This window comes from Lactuca virosa, chromosome 3 (genome assembly GCF_052849685.1).
Source record: "Lactuca virosa cultivar CGN04683 chromosome 3, Lactuca_virosa_CGN04683_v6, whole genome shotgun sequence".
NCBI lineage: Eukaryota > Viridiplantae > Streptophyta > Magnoliopsida > Asterales > Asteraceae > Lactuca > Lactuca virosa.
The window spans coordinates 135,532,729-135,543,034 of NC_136428.1; positions in this window are offsets into that span (position 1 = coordinate 135,532,729).

Consider the following 10,306-nt stretch of genomic DNA (forward strand, 5'->3'; position numbering starts at 1 on the left):
AGATTATCATATGTTAGATCTAGGGTTTATATGCTTTGGATGATTATTGCATGTTCATTAGACAAACTAGATCCAAAGCTTTAGGGTTTGCATGTACACCATAGGATTGATGTATTGCTCAAACCCATCAATTTTTACCCTTGATTTTTGGGTCGTTACATACCGTGCCAAGAGGAAATCCATAACCAGTCACTATGGAAGCCATTAATAATCTTAGATCACATTTATATATTTATATTCGTTATATAAACATATTAAGTCACATTCAACATTATGTATATCATAAGAATCATAGGTTGGGTTTATCAACAAGATTATCCTTATTCCAATTGCTAGGCGTACGCTCCAAGCAATCCAAATAAAAGGTAACTCGTAGCTTATAAATAGCCATGGTTTACATCGACATGTTAATATACTAAAAACCCCAATCCTCTTATTTGAGCTCTCATCGATTCCCTCTTATGTAATACTGACTTTACCATCGGAGTGTGATCTTGGGTCCCCACCCCAGATCATTTCAAGTATCACTGGAACAAACATCGGAGCGACGTACCTTGCCTCAACTGTCTCGTGAATCTAGGTATTTATCAATATATATATATATATATATATATATATATATATATATATATATATAACAAATTATTTATTTTTTAAATTTAAATATAATGAAAATTAAATATTTAGAAGATTAATTTAGCAAAAAAGAGTGTGTTGTCATTCATAAAATCAAAAACATTATAGAGTTTGACATTTGGTTTCGTCGTTGATATATATAAATAATCTAAAAAGACTAGTTCATGAACAACCCCAAATTGGTTATGAGTTCCGACCATCCCGTCTCCACGCCTCAACATGTATGACGTGTTTGGAAGAAACTATGTAGTTACTGATGGCTTTTAGTCAGTGGCTGGAAACTAGAAGCTGGAAACTGGTAGCTAAAAGTTGTGACTTTTATTTATTATATGAGTGTATGAAAAAAATAGCCGAAAACTTTTAAAATGTAGAAATTACATAAAAGGACAAAAAAATTAAAAAGAAAGATAAATATATAAATATATTTTTAAGGGAAATTCGGAAAATTGATTTAGAAAGCCTAATAGCTTTCACTTAAACGTTATATGAAGTGGTTTTAGATTTGGAACGTTTGATTTAAATTAAAAGTTAAACGTTCATACTCCAAAATTGAGTTTTTTTTTTTTGTTAGAAAACTTAAAGATAGAAGCTCCCTTGAGTGTCAAACATGTCCGCCATATCTACACCTTGATGTCATCTCTCTCTCTCTCGTGGAAATATGAAATTTTATTATTTTTGGAGTTGGAAAAAAGAAATGAAAGTCGACAATTTTTCATTTTCTTAGAGTTTAAGGAAATTAGTATGAAAGCTCATTGTTTTGAAATTGTATACAAACTTAAGTGGATACTTTTGTCATTTTATAATTTTATAAAACCTTTCATCATCTATCTTTCCAAAACTAAAAGCAAATAAATGGAAGGAAAAATACGAAAGAAAAAAGAAAAGATTTCTTTTTTCCTCTTCCTCTCGATGCCTCCTTAAAAGAAACTCGAAAACACTTTTTTTCTTTGTTTTACATTTCATGAACTCTCTGCGATAAGAATTACGAAAGGTGTACAATGCAAGAAACATGAAAAATGATATACATCGAACCTAATTTAAAGAGCCATTACCTTTTGCTTCCATGTGGTCAAAGAAAACATGTCTTTTATAAAGGAATTGCTTTTATGTTTACCTAATCTCATGTCACATGTAATTTGCTTGTCCCTTTGAGTGTAGCGTATGATTATTAAAATTGATGAGGATGGGTGTCGATATTATTGTGCCATATATCGGAGAAATTGAAATTAAGGTCTTTGCTGGGTCCTTTCGTTTAACCAAACAACCCACATGATTATCTTAATTCATAATCAAGAACAATCACTAGTGATGATTAGCTAACGTAATAATAAACATCCCTCAAATACATATATATATATATATATATATATATATATATATATATATATATATATATATATATATATATATATATATATATATATATACACACACCATTAGGCAATGAGAGAAATGATGAAAAGTAATAGATATTTTGCGAGGTGCATCTGAATCCTAGATTCGTATAAAGGCATGCGTACTCCAAAACATATATGGAACTAAAGCCTGCAATTGCATGGTGATGCATGGTATTAAATCTAGACTCTAATGAAGGTGCAACAATTACAATGCTAAACTGAGTTAAACGGTGTGCTCATGGAGTGGACCTGTAGGACGTCTCTGAAATGGTGCAAATGATATGTTTTATTGTGAAGTTGTTGTTTCCATTTGACAGGCAATAATAGAGAGTCAGACTTCCAACAGTTCTTTTTATAACACATTCATCATAAACAACTTCCCATGGTTAGTGCCTTAGTTTTGTAACAATAAAAGGGAAATTGAGTAATCTAACCTTTATTTTGGGTGTTTTTAAAAAATATAATCCATTTTTTATTTTATTTTTTTGCAAAATAACTGAATATTTCGGAATGGGTCGTTCCGGAACATATTTCGGATTATTTTTCGGGTGGCCCGACCCATTTCATTGGATCCGAAATGCCTATTTCGGATCAAATGTATATGTTCTGGATCGTGATTTTGAATTTCAAAATCCGGAATATAATTTGAGGTGGCGACTTTATTCCGGAAAGGCGCACTCCGATTCCGACGTTCCGACTTGATTCCGACATGCAACTCCGATCTCTGACACCCATCTCCGACATGCAACTCCGATCTCCGACATGAAAGATGTGACAACCCGAAATTTCTATCTTGTACAACATTTCAACTCAATCAAAGTCAGACTTGTTTTTGCTATCTTCTAGCATTGTTTAAAGTCAATTTAAGCGTTCTAAGCCTAGTACATCGAATGAATGAGTGTTAGGAAGTATCTGCTGAAGCTCAAAACCACCAATCAAGCCATAAACTCCTTCATGAGGAGTTTACGGCCACATCACATGAGTTTACGGCCGTAAACTCAAAGTGGCCGTAAACTCTTGGCCTTAAGGATGATATTCGCTTCACTTTTTCTCATTATTCACCATTTCAAGTCAAGGAACCCGAATTCTCTCTCAAGTATCATAAGGATCTTCATTTTTATCTTCAAAAATGTAAGTGTTTCATCCTTTGATTTGTTGATACATCTCCTTAACTAGTATCACCCTTTGATTTCATCCATGAACTTCATCTTTTTGGGTTAGATCTTCAAGAACACCAAGAACACACACTAGTTCTTTGGGCCGAAATCAACCCTTTTTGCTTCCATATCGTAAGTATCTTTTCCCTATACTTGTTATCTAGTAGAAGCTCCTGATTTACATCTTTGAAATCAACCAATTTCCAAGAACAATGAGAGTTTACGGCCAGGAGCATCTCCCTTGGCCATAAACCCTTGTTAAGGCTACTAGTTTGGCCATAAATTCTTATTAAGGCTAGGAATGGGTCTAGAACACTTCCTTGATGCTTGAAAGACCTTAAAAACACCCTTTGACACAAGACTTCATGAGTTTACGGCCGTAAACACATAGGGCCGTAAACCCTATGGCCGTAAATACATAGGGTCGTGAATACCTTGGCTGTAAACACCATTGTGTGGCCATACACCCCTTAGATGCAATCCTTTATGATTATAACACTTCCATATAAGTGTTTCCTAGTTCCTAAGGTGAATCTCTATCATGATTAGTTGCTTAAACACTAATTATATACATATATGTGTCATTATATGCTTATTAGGATCTGTTGTGCTTAAGGCTTTACTTGGCACTTAGCATCCTACAAACCGATCTTTCATTCGTATCACTCACTACAGGTGAGTTCATACCCCTTAACTTATCTTTTAAATGATTTTAAATGCTTTTATGGGGGGAATACAAGTAGAACTATTATAGTTATTATATCAATCACATGTGATTAATAACTATCAAACAGATAGATTTCTTATACTTCAAACTGTGTTTTCAAACAAATTGCTTAAATCGTTTTACAAACTCTTTTATATGCAAAACCCCTTTATCAAACTCTTTTAAAAACTTATACTTTGTCAAATCATGTCTATATGGATATAGTTATATAAGTAGGATTGAAAGGACTTAGGACTGATAACTCGCCTTATTTCATGTTTCTTGTTTGGTTGTGGATTTAGGGTATCGGTTGTTTGTCCGAAGGTCATTTGAATCTTAGTTATATATTATGTATATGTATATATATATAAAAGTTCTTCGTTCAGTTCAATACCTTTGGGTAGCAAAGGTGTACAAACATGTTCATCCATACAAACAACATTGCTAGTAAACTATAATAGGTATAGTTTAGGAAGTCACTAATACTATTTCTAGAACAATGAAACATACAAAGAGTCAGTTCATACATGAGTCAGATAGAACATACTGTAACGAGAGACAATACTCACTAAAGAGAAACAGTTCAACTATAACGAGAAACAATACATACTACACACTATACACTAGAGAACATACTATATACTAGACAGAGAGAACATACACTACACTAGAACATACTCTACAAATACAAGAATACTATAACATTAATGTGAGATACTACTTCATGGCTCGGCAATATACTTATGCGTCACGTTTTGTACCCAGAGTCTCCTGGAGGGAGAGCGTGAATTTGTGTATAGATCTATACGAGACTGGCCCTCCTACACCTTGCTGCTAGCTACAGTGGGACCTGCAGGTCTACGGGTGACGAATGTCATATCATTTCGACATCTCGAACGTCATGTTATACTAATCGATCAAGTATGGTTACAATCTTATCACATTTTACCTTAATTAAACAAACAAGTTAAGGTAGTTAGTACATTGGTAGTTACTTAGATAAAACTACAGTACATCCTTATTTTTCCCATTTCATTCACATTGTGATCTTCTCACATAAACGATAATAGATACGATATTTTGGTAATGATAATCATACTTTGAGAAAATACTCACTTTTACAAAAGAACAAACATAAAGAACAGTTGGGTCTTGGTAGAAGACTACTTTAGTAGAAAATATAGGATTTTCTAGGAAGTTTACAAACATTTACATCAAACATTTACAAACTTTTACATCAAACATTTACAACTACTTTCTTCAAACTTATACAAACAATGACACTAATATACTTATGAACTCACCAGCTTTAATGCTGATCTACGCTTTCAAAATAACTTTTATTCTCAGGTCACCAGTAGATAGGTACCGATGACCAGGTTTTGAGAAGATGGAGCACGTTCAAGATTCATCTCTTATTTTGATTCATATTTTGGTGTCTTATAAACTATACATAACACACTTGTATTACAATTATACTATTAATGCAATGGATGATGTTGTTGCTTGTTTTACTATTATGCATTGTTGTGATACTGTACATGACGTCCTCCGCCCCCGAACGTTTCCGCCGTTCCGGTTTTGGGGTGTGACAAAAGACCTACGAACCTGTTATTTTATGGGAACGTTCTTCGTTTTCTCTTTACATAGTTTCGTTGTTTGTTATTTTACGGAGGTGTTCTACTGTTACTGTTCCGGAATTCGTAGAACACCTCCGAAATGAACTGAAAATGTTCCGAAGTTTAAATTAAAGATGTTATTGTTGTAGGACCAATTGAAAAGTAGTTTAGTTATTTATGTATTGTTGATTTATATCGAAATGTAGTATTCGGGATCTTAAAAGTTCATTCCGGATCCGAAATGCGAGGAACTGTTCCGGAACCTACAATAAACTCGTCCGGAATATTAGGAACAGGTCTGGAACTACTCAAGAATTTTGGTCATTTCCATTTCATAATGAAATGATAACACCTTTTTTATTTGTGCAGCACGCATGGTTTTTGATGCATCAATTACACTCTCGTGTAAACCCAAAATCGGCGAGGAAATTCTTGCGGCATTCAGAGACAGACCCGAATGTGAGACTATGTTTCGGAATACATGTTTTGGGAGGTGGTTAGACATTCTTAATGTGGATGGTGATCATTTGCTTCTACATTACGTCCTTTGCCATGAAGTTGTCACCGACCCCCGAAGCCAAGTACAAGAAATGGGTTTTGAGATTGGGGGTTAAGAGCTGTCTTTCGGGAAGAAATAATTTTGTCTCGTCACCGGCTTCCGGTTTGGTGACTATTTTATTGCTTGCATCCGGCGCCGCCTTCTGTTCCCGTGCCTTTCCTATGGTCCCGACGAATGTCTCGGTCAAATTAGAGCATGTTATGAAGGTGTTTAAACATTCACTTAATGAGTTATCGGAAGAGGATGAAGTCAGCGTATGTCTACTATACGTGTTAGAGAAGGGTTTCGATGGCGGTTGGCTAAACAACCTATTACAGAAGAGTATTTCGCTTTGCTATCCAACCTTGATGAATTCAATAGGCATAATGTCGTCTATTTTATAATTAATAATTATAATTACTTATCGTTACTAATATTTTTTAGGGTTATTGACATAAAGACACATCAAAGTTTTACGATTGGTTTTAAATGATCATTCAATTTTTTATTGGACCTACAGACCGTTAAACTCAAAAAATCACCTGTCTAAAATAACATTTTGATCAAAATTTCTAGGTTTCCCAGATACATTACTGTGTGAATATTGACTTATGATAGTCAATGCTTTTTTCCATAGCCACGTGGACTAATGCTATTAATATTTATAAAATAAAAAGCGAAAACCAACCATCTCCCCACCATTAGTATGGTTTCTCATGGAAGCACCTCCGTCTTAACATAGTGGAGAAGCACCTCCGTTTTATTAGTGGAGAATAGAGCAATCGAAGCTCAACTAGATTTGGGGTATGATGTAACACCCGGTTTTGAATCGCTTCATTATTCGGGGATGCGACCCGATCATCAGTTATCATAAGGATTGGGAGCTTGGGAAAGAAATGTTTTGGCCCTTTTGGATGAGGATGTTAAAGTCTAAGTGATCCGAGTGTTCGATGGTGTTTCGGAGCCCAAGGGCATAATTGTAATTGGTTATCTCGGTCCTTTACGAATTTTGGGTTTAGGTCGGAGAACTTCAAAGCTATGAAGGGTTGCTAGAAGTGTAGGGCTTCTCGTCGCCTTTCCGTGGATATAAAGTTCGCCGGAAACAGACTTAGATCGAGGAAGTTATGGCCTTCAGAATATTTAGGGTTTTGGAAGGAACCTTAGTACGCGGGGCGTACCAAGGGAGTACGCAGGGCGTACAGCTACGGAGATCAGTACACATGGTGTAGAGAGGCAAACGTTGGACGTAATGCAACAGTTGGTGCGGGGGTGCGAAGCTTTATGATAGTTCGTTTTGTTCATTTCTAAGACAACCTCCATGCTCTAAAAACCTTAATTCAACCCCCTAGCCCATGTTTGGTGATTTGGAAGCTCTTGTGAGATTTGTGGAAGGTTTTGAATATTTAGAAGAAGAAGGGGGAAACTTGAAGACTTGTTGTTTGAAGGAAAGCTTTGAGATCTAGCATTTGCATCTCCTTTTGGTAGCTTAGGAGGTATGAAGTTCAAACCTTGCCTTTTCATTTCATAGATCTTATTCTTGGTTCATTTTTGATCATTTTGACCCTTTTTGCGTTTTGGGCTTCAGTTTGGGCTGGCCTGTGTTGGGCCATGTTGGGTCATCTGGATTTTTATTGTTGGGCTGTTGTATCTTGTTGGGCCTTCTTGGGCAAAGGCCCATGAAAGGAATTAGGCCCAATTTGGAAAATTGAGCCATATTTGGGCCTTGGATGTTAATTTTGGATTTTGGGCATTTGGTCATCTAGTTGGGCCTTAGCTTTGGTCCAAGCTTGAGGAAGGGTAAAAAGGTCTTTTACCCTAATTTGGACTCATAGTGTGAGTCAGTGATGTTGATGGGTTGTCATTTTGGTATCTGATAACGCGTGGATTATAGCGGATCTGCAGTCAGAGATTATTCGTGGAATCAGGTATTGATGGGGTGTTTTCTTGATGTTGACGGTTCAGGGGGCTGTCATCCAGCAGCCAGGGATCGTCCGTATGATTCGGAAGTGCGAGGTGAGTTGTCTTCACTGTACTTACGGGTCGAAGGCACCAATTTCGGCCCATTGCATTGATATCCTGTTATGCATGTTATTCTGTTGTTGTGATCTGTTAGACTGATATCCTGGTAGATAGGATGTTGCTATGCTGTTATGATCTGTTAGATCGGAACCTGGTAGATAGGATGTTGATATGCTTAGTGATCACTAGATCTGCCCGATTGTCTGTTGACTAGTTATATGTTGATTGATGGTTGAGGTTTTACTGCTATGTGTATGAGCCAACAGACCGGGAGCATTCCAACCTGGTGGTTGATCGGGCTTGAGGATGACTGGACCCGTTGTATATTGGCATTCCAACCTGATGGTTGATTGGGCCTGGGGTATTCCAACTCGATGGTTGATTGGACCCGATATGATTGTATGATATGTGGTGAGATTGGATTGCTTCGTGCATCAGTCGATAGGCTTGGGGTATTCCATCCCGAGGATGATTGAACCCATAGTATGTTGGCATTCCAACCTGATGGTTGAGGTCCTGGGGTATTCCAACCCAATGGTTGATTGGACCCATAGTATGCTGTTATTTGTGATATGTGTTATTTGTTGTGTGTTGGTACTTTGGGGGAACTCACTAAGCTTTGTGCTTACAGTTTTGTTTATGGTTTCAGGTTCTTTAGATGATTCGTGGCAGGGAGAAGGCGTGACCGTACACATCCTTGGTCTTGCAATAGAGTGGATCTTGGGAGACTCCAATTTTAAATTATGTTTTGGGAAACAATGTTTTTGTAAACACTTTTGTTAATAAATGAGTTGTTTTGAAAAGTTTAAATTTTGCTGAAATTTTTGGGATGTTACATATGAACACATCACCAGAGGAAGATCCATTCAAAACCTAACCTCCATAGGACATAGCCATTATAGTTTTGCTGATAGGCGACAACACTTAACTCCAATATTCTTTTCTCTTAAGAGAGAAATGACTTATTCACTTCTTTATCTGCTTTTCTCAACTCTCGTTTCCATTTACATGTTCCAGTTTCAACCTGAAGTTGCTCCTACTGGTATGTTATCTTCACATCCCTCTCTCACACATTCAATTGTCTATGATTCAGTTCTTCTGCTACATGTATTCATGATTCCGTCGTGTTTAATCAGTTGTGATGATTAAAAATTTATCATCCATACTCAAATGGAAAACTATGTCTTCTTCTAAATCACCATTATCAGGCATTTTATTATTTCTAGGTTTCGTTACTTTCATCACTTTTACTATTTTATTGTTTATCTTCTCATTTCATACATACATAAAACCAGATATAAGTCAACGTACCCATATATTACAAATATCCAATTGATTTTGATTGGTTTATGTGTAGATAATGTGGATTGCCTTTTTAATTTTTCTAATTTCGTGATACACAGATGGGAATATTCGTCAGTCCGAGGATGGATATTTAGTATAATTGTCGTAGAAGGGAATCAGCTAGGGGTTGTTCTTTATTCCATCAAAGACTCGCAAGATGGTGAAATGTTCGCTATTGATGCAGTCAATAGCAACATCGTTCAAATCACTCCTCCATTATCTTAATGTAAGCTTCTTCATATGCTTGTTTTTCCAACTGATTGATCTCCTAAGAACACGAGCTTGTACTTGGATAGAGTCGACATTGAAGCCATTTTATTTGAAATTAATTATGATGTACCAACAGATATATTGATGGGTTTTGAGCATTCTAACACTCCTAAGATGTACATGCAACCCTAGAAACCTTGGATCTATGTTTGTCTAAAATACATGCAAAATTCTTTTTCCAAGGTTCATAATCCTATCTAGCATACATGGGGATCTTTAAAACATAAAAGATAGCTAGAGTTACATACCTTGTAGTTGATTTGATTCCTTGAAAAACCTTGAGAGCCTAGCACCCCAAGTGTGATGCCTCAAATATTTCACACAACACCAAATGCTCTTGGAATAAACTTTGAGAGAATTGTATAACACTTGAAATCGGCATTGCCCTCTTGTCTCACTAGTGTAGCCGATTTTGGTTGCTCTAAGTATGCTTATATAGTATGTTGCATTAGGGTTACACCATGTAAACCCTAATGTAACATGGCTCTTCATTTCCATGACCCATGGGTTTGTAACTCCCATGGAGCATCCATGGAGCATCCTATGGACCTTAGCCCAACTTGATAATCCATGGAGCATCTAGCCCACTATAAAAGTATGGATGATTTACACAATCAACC